Source organism: Gavialis gangeticus, unplaced genomic scaffold, assembly GCF_001723915.1.
Source record: "Gavialis gangeticus isolate Ggan-Ray unplaced genomic scaffold, GavGan_comp1, whole genome shotgun sequence".
Classification (NCBI taxonomy): domain Eukaryota; kingdom Metazoa; phylum Chordata; order Crocodylia; family Gavialidae; genus Gavialis; species Gavialis gangeticus.
The window spans coordinates 81,673,067-81,685,946 of NW_017729033.1; the positions used below are offsets into that span (position 1 = coordinate 81,673,067).

At 45.4% G+C, this 12,880-nt stretch overlaps 1 long non-coding RNA gene across 1 annotated transcript in view; it reads right to left on the bottom strand.

Annotated features, from left to right (window-relative positions):
- LOC109304158 overlaps positions 1-6,780 on the bottom strand; it is a 19,860-nt gene extending 13,080 nt beyond the window's left edge. Inside the window, exon 1 of the long non-coding RNA XR_002099313.1 lies at positions 6,770-6,780. This is a non-coding gene — a long non-coding RNA (uncharacterized LOC109304158). The remainder of the gene's footprint in view (positions 1-6,769) is intronic.
- Between the last annotated feature and the right edge of the window lie 6,100 nt (positions 6,781-12,880).

Sequence of the window (12,880 nt, forward strand, 5' to 3'; positions counted from 1 at the left end):
TCAGGAGTAGGGGTAGATATCGTTTACTTAGACTTCAGGAGGCCTTCGATACAGTATCCCACCCCATACTGGTGAGCAAAGTAAGAGGCTGTGACTTGGGTGATTACACAATCCAGTGGGTGTCAAATTGGCTAAAGGGTCATACCCAGAGAGTGGTGGTGGATGGGTTGGTATTGACCTGGAAGGACGTAGGCAGTGGGGTCCCGCAGGGCTCGGTCCTTGGACCGATACTCTTCAATGTCTTCATCAGTGACTTGGATGAGGGAGTGAAGTGTACTCTGTTCAAGTTTGTGGATGATACAAAACTGTGGGGAGAAGTAGACACACCAGAGGGCAGGGAACAACTACAGGCAGACCTGGACAGGTTAGACAAATGGGCAAAAAACAATAGAATGCGATCTAACAAGGAGAAATGCAAAGTGCTGCACCTAGGGAGGAAAAATATCCAACAAACCTACTGCCTAGGAAATGACCTGCTCGGCAGCATGGAAGTGGAAAAGGATCTAGGAGTCCTAGTGGACTCCAAGATAAACATTAGTGTGATGAAGTCATCAGCAAAGCTAACACCACTTTCTTGTGCATCAGCAGATGCAGACAAACAGAACCAAGGAGGTGATACTTCTCTATCGGGTACTAGTCAGACCGCAGTTGGAATACTGCATCCAGTTTTGGGTGCCACATTTTAAGATGGATGTGGATAACTTGGAGAGGGTCCAGAGATGGGCCACTCGTATGGTTAAGGGCTTGCATGCCAAGCTCTATGAGGAGAGACTAAGGCACCTGGACCTCTTCAGCCTCCGAAAGAGAAGGTTGAGAGGTGACCTTGTGGCTGCCTATAAATTGATCATGGGGGATCAGAAGGGAATTGGTGTGGCTCTACTCACCAAGGTGCCACTGGGGGTTACAAGAAATAATGGTCATAAGCTAGCAGAGAGCAGATTTAGACTGGACATTAGGAACAACTTCTTCACAGTTAGTGGCCAAAATCTGGAATGGACTCCGAAGGGAGGTGGTGGTCTCCCCTACCCTGGTGTCTTCAAAAGGAGGTTGGATGGGCATCTGGCTGCGGTCATCTGAACCCAGCATTCTTTCCTGCCTATGCAGGGGGTCAGACTCGATGATCTATTGAAGTCCCTTCTGACCCTAACATCTACGAATCTATGAATGACCCAGCCATTGGAACCACCCTCAGCATTCAACAAACAAAAGATGAGGCAACCCACCGTTGTGTCAAGGCTGCACATACTCAGTAAGAACACCTGCTCAGTAAGAACACCTGGAGCCCTCTGGAACAGGAGTGACCTTGCCTGCACAGACTCTTCCCATAGGAGATCAGAGGTAGTCTGCCCCATAAAAAGGGATAATGAAGACTGACTTCTTGGGATGCCCTTTCCATCTGGACCAGCACCATGCCACATCACCTATCCACCCAGAGGCCTTGCTGGTGACTCCCCTCTGGACAATATCTGCTGGACAAGGACCCCTTTCCAGCCTGGATAGGTAGCTATCACCCCCTACCCCCTCTTCAGCCAAGGACTTGGACTCTGTTTCTCTTCCCTACCTGGACTCCAACCCTTCCACTGAGTCTCTTTCTTCTGCTGCCATTGTGTGTGTGTGTGTGTGTGTGTGTGTGTGTGTTTGAGAACCAATAACTTCATGGGGCTGTGCAGTGTGTTGTCTGTTTAATAAACCTGTTATTTTGAAACCCTGAGTTGGGTTTTGTCTGTTTCCTGGCTATCTCCTACTTTCCACCACTTATCTGCCCCCTCCCCCCCATATCTCAGGTTTCTGCCTCAGTTTCCAGCCCCAATCTACCTTAAGTAACCCCAAGCCTCATGTCCTCAGCCAGCTTCTCTCTAGTCCACCAGTTCTGGCAACTTTCACGCCCTACACTTTAACACTCTCTCTCTCTCACCTTAACCTTCCCCCAGGTACCCCAAGCACACACATACATATGGTACCATCCAAGTTAGGAATGTACCTACGTGTAGGTGGGGTGAGTGGGTGTGTGTGTATGTATATATATGTTATTGTATGCATGATATACGGATTAGTGATCTGTGTATGTGTACTGAGTGTGTGGGTATGGACAATTGATTTTTGTCTAACTTTTGGAGTGTATAGTGTATGTGCTTGAATTGGTGATAGGTATGCATGTACCTAGGCTAGTTTGGATGTGTATGCACCTGAGTTGGTAGTGTGTGTGTATATGTACCTACTTGATTTGTGTGTTTGTGTATGTGCAATTGCATCACACCCTCCTGTCTAACAGCGCAATATTGAGATCCTGAGAATTGGCCTGACCCACAGAGCAACATTTTTATAGTATTTTTGCTTAAAAATGTGGAATTTATTATGGTGTTTTGATGGGATCTGCTTTTTTGCATTCAACTAAAGACACAGTGGGTGCAGCTACATGAGATATTTACTGTTGAGTAGACTAATTAGATTTGCAGTAAATGTCTCGGCATCTACATGTGAGCCCCTATTAGACTGGAGTAAACTAATTAACTCTGCAGCAGGGTAGTACTTGTAAATACAAGTACTATTCTGCTATGGAGTTCTTTACTCCACAGCAGCACATGTATAGATGCTGCCCCATTTGGGTTGGGCAGGAGGGTCCTTCAGTGAATGGGCTGCCCAGCAGCTAGCTCCATATTGAAGCACTATCATGCCCCAGCCGGCCCCTATACAACATGTTGAGCCATGGCGGAGCAGCCCATGGTTGGTAGGCTGATCCCCAAGACCCCTTATAGCTGCGGCTGCTCTGACCCAGCTCAATGTGCTGTGGTCCCAGGTTCATGCACCCAGGAGCAATAAATACCAGAGCAATAAACTCCAGAGTCTATTGCTTCACATTAATTGAACATGTAGATGCACCAGTGCTGGACATGTTAGTTCATTCACTGAGGAACTATTTCATGTGTAACTAACATTTTAGTGACACAACAGAAAGAATTGAAAATGAAAAACTAATTCACATAGTGCAGAACAAATCAAGACATAGAGCAAAATATTTATTAAGAGTTTTCACTTGAACTCAGATGCTTCAAGCATCTGCCAGTAACTGGTATATTCGTTACTTTCCCCCACTCCACCCCACCCCACCCCACACCTCCCCACCCCACCTCATTCTGTTAAATTTTATTAACTCTTGGGTTATTCATAGCCTGGAACAATCAGACTTATAACCTTAACGTTTAAATGTTCAACAGTTAGGAACAACAAAATTCCCTGGTGCTTATCTGAATCTAGTTACCATGTCCTGTATCTAATGATAAATATTTAAATTAGTAATAGTTGGAAGGCAGCTGCACTTATTTTGTGACACACAGCTGTGGGAAATTAAATATCACTGATGATAAAAACAACTAATGAGAACAAAGAGTGTATTGTAGCCCACATGATGCCTTCAGCCTTAATTCCTCAATGGTTAAGACATGGAGAGCAATGTTTCCTTGCACTCTGTGCCCAGAAGGGAACCTAGCCCAATCTAGAAGTCAGCTGTCCCTGACTATAAGGGAGGAAAGGGGGCTGGGGGTGGGAGGCAGGAAGAGACTAAAGAGGGCAAATGAGGGCGGCAGGAAGACAAGAGGGCTTTTTGTTTTTCCCTTCATGATGATTGTGGAAAAAAAATTCATCTTGATTAAAGTAAATATTGTAGTCCCCATATCTAAGATATTTTAGGGAAGTATGATCATAGAGAAGTAGATTGGGAACAAAGGGACCCAGCTCTGCCACTGATTTGTAGTGCTTCTCATTGGACACATTCTCTACATCACTTGTCCAGACTGTGAAGTGATAATAAATAATATTTCATTGCCAATGTGAAGCACAGTGAGATCTAAGAAATCAAAAGTGCACCAAAATAATTACTCAGAACCATTTCTAAATGTAGTGGGTTTGGGAACTTTTCATACAGGTAGTCATCTAGCCACCAAACATGCATACAGCCCTATCATGTTACCATGGCTACATGCAGTCACTGCTCTCCAGCCAGGGAGCATGAATTGACCTGCAGCTCTATTTTTGTCACCCCAAACATGGCAGGTTGGTGATGGGTGTAGAGTAGACTATCAGTGCCACTCTGCAAGCCCAAACTTCTAAGGCTGCAACTCCACTTACTGCCCCATGCCATGAGAAGAAAAAGGGAAGCATGGAACAAATGTCAGTGCCTTCACTCTCGTGAAGCAGGCCAAAACCAGAGGGGTGTACAGATATTGGAGTGACACCTGAATTATGTGTCCAGCAGTGGTGGGGCATGGAAGTTTTGCAGTACCTATGGCCTTCTTGTTTTGGACAGTTCTCCAGTGACCAACCCCTGAGTACCTCTTCAGATTCCGTAGGGGATCTCTAGTCTCTCAGTGCCACACACATATTGGTTTAAAAGGCTTAAAAATGGCAGAACCTCATCTAAGATTTGCTCCCAGCCCCTCTCCCCCCAAGGGTGAATGTGTATTCTATTCCCTACCAATCTAAACTATTCCACTTAGTTAAAACTGTATAACTTTGATTTATTCCGCCTTGTGTTTTTTGAATATCTAGCCTGTGTTTCCCTACAGTTTGCAATGCTCTAAATGGGATGTTTCTCCATACTTTAGAAAATCAAAACCAAAATTTGCACCCCTTACCCTGAATTGCTCTTATTTCAGGAACATTCCTTTTGAAATTGATGTCACTGTTCATGTGCAGAAATCAAGCATAAAAGTAACAGATTGGGCAGGGGGTGGGGGGAGGGACTCCTGTATTAATATAAGTAATTAAGAGATATGAAATCTCTGTTCCTTTAAGAAAAGTTATTTTTGTATTATATTGCTGTAAATTGTTAGAATTTTTCAGACTCTAAGGGAAAAATGCTAAAATTATTGATACACATTTTATTTGCATCAAATTGTCCCTTTAATTGAGTCAGTGCTGGAGAGATATTGTAGCCACAATGCTCCAAGAATTATACAAGAGGCAAGGGTTCTTGGGCAGGATTTTTTTTTTTTTTTTTTTAGAGGATTTTGGTATAATAATCATTATTGAATTTATTGGTCCCTTCAGTAAGGTTTATATAGATTGCAACAGGGAGCCAGGTTCTGGTCCCACTATGCTCTCCTCCACTGGTGAGCCCAACCTGGAATTCTGGCAGCACAGAGTCACCACTGAGGATGCAGACTCTTTAAATCCGGGATCTCCCAGTAAGGAAAAGGGGGAAGCGGGTCTCCAGAAGACCCTGGGAGTTCTGGGCTACTGGGAGAAAAGGGCCATGGGAGACATAAAGAGTGAGATCCCCTGGAAAGAGGGCAGGCCAGTAGCCTTACCTGGAACCCATGCAAAAGCTTGGGTTGATGGTCACTGGAAAGCCAAGAGGACTGCCTTTTCTCCTGCGACCACGGGGAAGGAAACACTGAGGCCATGGAGGCACTGACCGCATTTGCAGACCAGTAGGAAAATGGTCACCCATGCAGAAAGGGGGAAGGTTGGGAATGTAGACCCTATCTTCTAAAACTATGGACTATCCCTGGAATAATGGCAGTAAAGTGTACTGACCTGGTGTCAGTGTGAAGCTGTAAGCTTGCCACTGATAGAGTGAGATGCAGAACAGGTCCCAAGAGGGGGCATAAAAAGGGATCCAGCAATTCTGCTCCCATCCAGAGCATGAACATGGCCCTGAGGCAACAGAAAATAGAGATAAGTGAGGGAGAATGAAGGACAGGTTGAGAAACAACACACAGTTGTGCATTAATTAGATGCTTGATGGGAGCCAGTTGCAGCCCACAAAAGTAGGTCAGGTTAAAGATGAAGCTGAGAAAAGTTTCATCTTTAACCACACATAGAATCCATCATGGGGAGTGGGGGAAGAGCTTGTCTTCTCTCCCTGCAGTGACAGTGCCAAGGAGAAGCCCAGGCACCTTATTGGCTAAAAGACTGTAAAAGGGGCTAATAGATGATATCCCAGAACTCAGGGCTCTAACTAGGGTTCTGGAAGATATTTGCTGGCTCCAGGTATGAACTATGTTATAAGAGCCTTGTAACCTAAGAGTTGAAATAAAGCGAAGATGGAATTACTTGTCCAGGGGTTGATTTTGACAAGGGAGGCCTTCAGAGTCTGAGAGTTCCTTCTGGATGACACTAGCACAACTGTTTTCGAAAATGCTAACCAAACATTCTTCCATAGCATCTCAGGAAAGTGAGGGTGTCAGTTGGGGGCCTCAGTTGCCTGTACACCAATGCCAGGAGCATGGGGAACAAGCAGGAGGAGCTAGCCCTCCTGCTCTCTAGTGGGAAATATGACCTGGTAGGGATCATGGAGAGCTGGTGGGACTCCTTGCATGATTGGAACATAGCCATAAAGGGCTACACCCTCCACAGAAGGGACAGAGTAGAGAGAAAAGGCGGAGGGGTAGCTCTATATGTGAGAGAGTAGTACACTTCTCTGGAGACTGACATTGGCTCCAAAGATAAGCAGCTTGAAACCCTCTGGGTCAAGCTACAGGGGCAGGGAGAAGGGGTGGTGTGATGAGAGAAACCTAAGTGTAGGCATTTACTACAGGCCACCAAACCAAGGGGAGGAGCTGGATCTGGAGTTTTCTCAAGAGGCTGTGCTTACAAGGCTGTGCATGCAAGGGACTTGCTTGTCATGGGTGGCTTCAATTACCCAGACATAGATTGGGAGGAATACTTGGCTAGGTCAGATTGTTCAAACAGTTTCCTGACTGTGATCAAGGAGCTCTTCCTGACCCAGAAAATGCAAGGGCCAACCAGAGGTAACACTCTCCTAGACTTGGTTTTGGCCAAGGGAGATGATCTAGTGTGTGGCTTGAACATTGAGGGTAACCTGGGCAACAGCAACCATGAAATTATCAGGTTCACTATCTGCCACAAGGTCAACAAATCATCCAGCAGGATTGAAGTCTTGGACTTCAAAAATGTTGACTTCGACAGGCTCAAATCATTAGTAAGGGAAGCAATGAAGGACCAGGAAGGGAAGGTGAATGGGGTGCATGAAGAATGCTCACTGCTCAAGGATATGATCCTTGAAGCACAAAAGAAAAATGTTTCTGCAAAGAGGAAAGGTAGCAGAAGGGCTAGCAAGCCCTCCTGGCTTAATAGGGACATTGCAATCCTCTTAAAAAGGAAAAAAAGAGATGTATGCACAGTGGAAGCTAGGGACAGTCCTCAAGGAGGACTATACATTAGTGGCCAGCATTTGTAGGTAAATGATCAGGAAAGCCAAGGTGGTGACTGAGTTTAAGTTAGCCATGGGAGTCAAGGACAATAAGTCCTTCTTTAGGCATATAGGTAGTAGGAGGAAAACAAATGGAAGTGTGCAACCCCTGCTTAACACCTCAGGACAGCTGTTAACTGATAATCAGGACAAAACTGAACTCCTGAATGCCCTCTTTGCTTCAGTATTTCACTAAACCAAGGGGAAAGACAAGCAAGATAAGGTTCAGAGGGGGCATGCCAGGAATGACAGCTTCCCCAATGTGGATGCTGACTGGGTGCAATACCAAGTAGAAAAGCTAGACATTTATAAATCAGCAGGACTGGACAGACTTCATCCAAGAGTGCTGAAGGAGCTGACTGAGATCATCGCGGAACCCTTGGCAAAGCTCTTTCAGAATTCGTGGTACACAGGGGAAATCCCTGAGGACTGGAAGAGGGCCAACATTGTGCCCATCTTCAAGAAGGGGAAGAGGGAGGACCAGGGCAACTATAGGTCAATCAGCCTAACCTCTATCCCAGGGAAAATCCTGGAAAAGCTCATTAAATAATCTATGTGCGATATGCTCATGAAAGGTAAGATTCTGAACAACAGCCAGCTTGGCTTTGTTACGGGTAGGTCTTGTCTTACCAATCTCATCTTCTATGACCAGGTCTCTCACCACCTAGACATGAGAGACTAGGTAGATGTTATATACCTAGACTTCCAAAAGGCTTTTGATCTAGTATCCCACAATATCCTTTTGGGAAAACTGGAAGATTGTGAGCTCAGCTGCTCAACAGTTCAGTGAGTGGGAAACTGGCTACAGGGTAGGACCCAGAGAGTTCTCATGAGTTGATCTGTGTCATCCTGTCACAAAGTGGCCAGTGCCTCAGGGGTCCGTGCTTTTCAACACCCTTATCCATGCTTTGGATGGGGCAGTGAAAAGTTCACTGGCCAAGTTCATGGATGACACCAAGTTATGGGGCAGTGTGGTCATGTCAGAAGATAGGTTGCAGATACAGGTGGACCTGGGCAGGCTAAAGAATTGAGCAGACCAGAACCAAATGAAGTTTAACACATCCAAGTGTAATTTGCTCCACCTGGGGGCAAACAACCCTCAACATACATACAGGCTCAGTGGTGACAGCTTGACTTGCACCATGGTCAAAACGGACCTAGGAGTAATGACTGACCACTACATGAATATGAGCTGTCAGTGTGAGTTGTTGGTCAGCAGGGCAAATAACACGCTGGTATGCATTAACTAGTGCATCTTGTGTAACGCTAAGGAAGTGATACTGTAGTGCTGTACTCAGCACTGGTGAGACCGCAGTTGGAGTACTGTGTCCAGTTCTGGGTGCCACACTTCAGTAAGGACGTGAAAAAACTTGAGAGGATCCAGAAAAGAGCCACCCATGTGATCAGGGACTTGTAAGGCAAGTCATACAAGGAAAGGCTGAGGGACCTGGGCCTCTTTAGCCTAAAGAAGAGAAGGTTGAGAGGGGACTTAATAGCAGGTTACTGCTATATCAGAGGAGTGCATTAGGAGCTCGGTGAACAACTGTGCACTAGGGCACTTCTGGGGAAGACCAGGACCAATGGATAAAAACTCCTGGAAGGCTGCTTCAGGCTTAATACCAGGAAAAGCTCCTTCACAGTCAGGGTGTCCAGACTGTGGAATAAACTCCCTCCAAAGGTGGTGCAGTCACCTACCCCAGAGGTTTTCAAGAGGAGACTGGACAGTCACCTCACTGGGGTCACTTAACCCCAGTTGTCTTCCTGCCTAGAGTGGGGGCAAGGTCGCTTCCAGCCCCTAACAATCTATGAATCTATGAATGAGGATTCTGAGTAAAGAAAGAGGGGCTGAGAGGTAAGCTGATGAGTCATAAACTTAGAGAGGGACAAAGAAACCCTTAAGCTGGATCCTGAAGGTCCAGCGTCATTAACTTTGGTCTTAAGAGAAACTACTTATGGGAGTATCCAGCCTCAGCCAAGATAGACAAGGCCAATCTAGTGAAGAAGGCTGAGCAAACAGACATTGAGATCCGTAACTGCTAAGCACACCAGGTGAATGACAAACCAGAGTGTAATGAAGGAAACGAGCCCTAGAAAAGACCAACAATGAAAACTAGATGAGGGGCAACCCATGGGTGGACATTCTGTCTGTCCACGACAATTCCAGCAAAATCATGGCAGGCAAGAAATATTAGGACAGGGGAGTGTTGAACCTAAGTGAGAGATTAGCTAGCTGACCAGACAGGAACCTGTCAGACCAACAGGTGCAGAATGTTAATGATAGACAATGTATTTAATGAGGTTTCCTTGTATGCAAATGTATATGAGGGATTTTCCCCCCATGCTGATTAGAGGAAAAAGATTCATCATTTTTTATATGAGTAAATAAGGTAAATGCATTTAATCTGGTCTGATGTGTATATCAACATCTATAAGCTGTTACATTTCACTGGGTTACAGACAGTCCTAATTGTTTGCATATCTAAATATAACATTTCATCCTCCACCTATAATCACTTTGAAATTTGAAGTTTAATTCCTCTCACTGAAACACATAAGCGGAATTAAGAGCTTCATTTTGAGATTCACCTTTTAATGTGCTCGCTGACCCTTATAGTTACTCTCACAACTCACATTAATATCATTGGGAGTAGTTTATGTGACTAAGTCTCTGGAAGCTTTTGGAATATTTGAGGACAAAATACTATAGTCGCTTTAGTATTATTATTATTATAACATGCTGTATTGCACACAGCTAATGGGACAGATTCTTATAAGACTAAAGTCAGACAACCATAATTGGAAACAGGAAAGACTTGCATGTTCAGTCATCCAGATAAATTAAAAAGCACTTGCACATGCACAGTATCACATTTGTAGAGAGTTAATGTAAAAGTTTGTGTGCACAATTGCATTCTGATCACTGATCCCTTTATGTTAATAAACATGCTTTTCTTGCTTGCTTAGTCATTTGCTCTCATTAACTTGTATTTTACACCTCATCTTTCCCATTTAAAATATAGCTTCTAAGCCTAAGAAAGAAAAGCAAGCTCAGGAAAAACCTGAGATTTACTGGTTTTTGAGAAGTCAGGCCCTATATGGCTGCCTATACATGTCTTGTTGACATTCTAATTAGAATGCATTGGAGCAGGCTTGATTAATCAAGTTTGCTCCATGTTCTAATTAGAACACTGCAGCAACAATGTAGTGTCACATCTATTATGCCCCTGCACCTTTAAAAATGTCCATTGGGTAATTTAACTAAGCCTCATTGAATGAGGTTTAGATGAAGCATCCCATGTCCATTTTTAAATATCTGGGGACTTAATATATATGACATTGCAGGGTTTTAATTAGAGCGACTGCCCAGGAACTACTCTAATTAAAACACATCCCTTCCCCTCCCCACTTCTGAGCACATGTATAGGCAGCCTACTAGCTCAACTTTCTTGTATTACAGTCCATTATGATTTACATAGGAATGGGTTTAAAGAAGCACAGAGAGGAATTTTTGAAAAATTCCACTGTAATATATTACTGTGCACCCCAAGACCTCAATCAGAACTGGCATTCTAACAGCTCCTGTATCTAAGGGTTACTATGTAAGTAGGCATAATAGATAGAAGATTGAAGAAAGTGAATCTAAATGGGATGCACTGGTGCACTAGCACTCCTTTTTGATTCCCGCTCTCCCCAAAGTTTAGAGACAATTCTTGGCAGTAGCAGCAGCATTTCTAGTCAGGCAGCAGTGATGGAGTCAGTTGACTTAATGGATTATGTTATCTATCTAATTCCTTCTAAATTCTGCATTCCATGGGTATTAATGACCCTCTTTCATTTTAATAGTCTTTAATGGTTCTACTACTCCAGCTATCCTTACTTTTACAATGCTGCTTCTGTTAGCTGTTCCCAGTAATGTAGCTCCCATTTCATAGCCCTACAGACTATTTTTTAGCTCTAGCTAAATGACAGACCCCAGACAAATGACAAAGGGAAAAACCTACCTGTTGCAGGGCTCCAAAGAGACAAAGAGGCGCGCCAGGGAAAAACACCCGCGCAGTTTATCAGCCATGCTCATCTACAGCTGGAGCTGGGTGACATCATCAAGAGACATTACCCAGCAGGGATAAAAGCAGGCCCCAGGAGTGTAGGATAAATGCTGGCAGCAACAAAAAGTGCAGCAGGGAGCCACTGTGGAGGAGGCTTCCAGTGCCTGCAAGGAGCCGAAGAGCTGGCAGGGGGTGGATCGGCGGTTGCAGCAGGGGCTGTGAGCCCACCCCACCCCGGAGATAAGCAGCACCGGCTGGGAGCTGAAGAGCTGGTGCGGAGATGATCAGCGGCAAGAGCTATCACAGTGACCACCAGAAGTGACCAGCTCAGGAGCGAGCTGGAGGGGCCAGATGAGAGATCAGTGGCAGTGGCAGTGGGAGCCGCTGAGCACAGTGGTAATGGGTGGAGCAGAGGTGCTGAGCTAAAGAGAGCTCCCACAGGAGCCAAAGGAGACCCTGATCAGGGCAGGAGTGTGGGTCCCAGCCTGGGGAACGTGTCCACTGAGGGCACTGGGGAAGTGGAGTTGGTGAGCCCATGGCAATAGGGTACCTTCCCTTTCCCCTGCACCATTCCTTCTTTTTTCCTTATTGTGTTTTCCCCTCGCTGTTTTGTTCCCTCTTGGTCTTCTTTGGTGGGGCTTCAGGGTCCTCACTGAGGGGCTTGTGGCATGGTGGTGGCATAGATTCTTTAGTTTTCCTTTTTTTTCCTCATTTTGTTTTCTTTCCCTGCCCAGCATGGGTTTACCCAGTGCTTTGGCAGCAGCCAGTGGCATCCTTCTGGGACATCCAGAGAATATCACAGAGGATGGGACGCCTCGAATCTCCCAGACCCAGGTGGAGACTCAGACGTTCTTCTGAAATGAAGACGACAAAGGTGCTCAGGACATCATCCAAGGGTCGGTAGCAAAGAGATCTGGTGGCCTGTCTCAAAGGGTGGCGTACAGCTGGGGTGTAGGGGAGGTTGGAGCCTTGCGGACACTTGCCAAGGTATGTGGTGACTCTGGAGGCATGCTCAAAGGAGACCCATCCAAAGATCCATCCAAAGTCATGGCAGGTGAGTTTGGGGGCCACTCCGAAGGTGATCAAGGAACCCTCTGGGGCCTACACAAGGCTCCTTGGTGTGTAGGACCAGCTGCCCATGCAAAGGTGGCACAGGAGCAGATCATCAAATGGAAGCGGGCACAATACCCTCATCCTCTAACAATTGTCCCACATCCTGTTGGAGATTGGGGCGGTTCCTGCTACCAAAATAGGCTCTGCCCTTGAAGATTTTTCTTTCCATTAGACTTGGCTGGTGGAGAAGGTTCATGGAAACTAGCACCCAGGAGCAGGATCCACCTTTGTGTTTGGTATATGGGGTATAGACAAAAGGATGGGAATAGAAGGGGGCTCACTATGTTACCTCACTGATCTTTTCATTGCTCTGTTTCCCTTTACTTCTTGCCTGAAGCAGAGAAAGTTCTCTAACCCCTTAACTGAGTCTTTTAGGAACATCTTCTTTGCCCAGCCCATGTAGCTAGGGAGAGAAGGGATATATGGTAATTCTTGCCAGGAAAGATGCAGCCCCCTTGTTAAATGTGAAATTACAGAAGTCCTCTTTCATATTGTAACAAAAGAATTT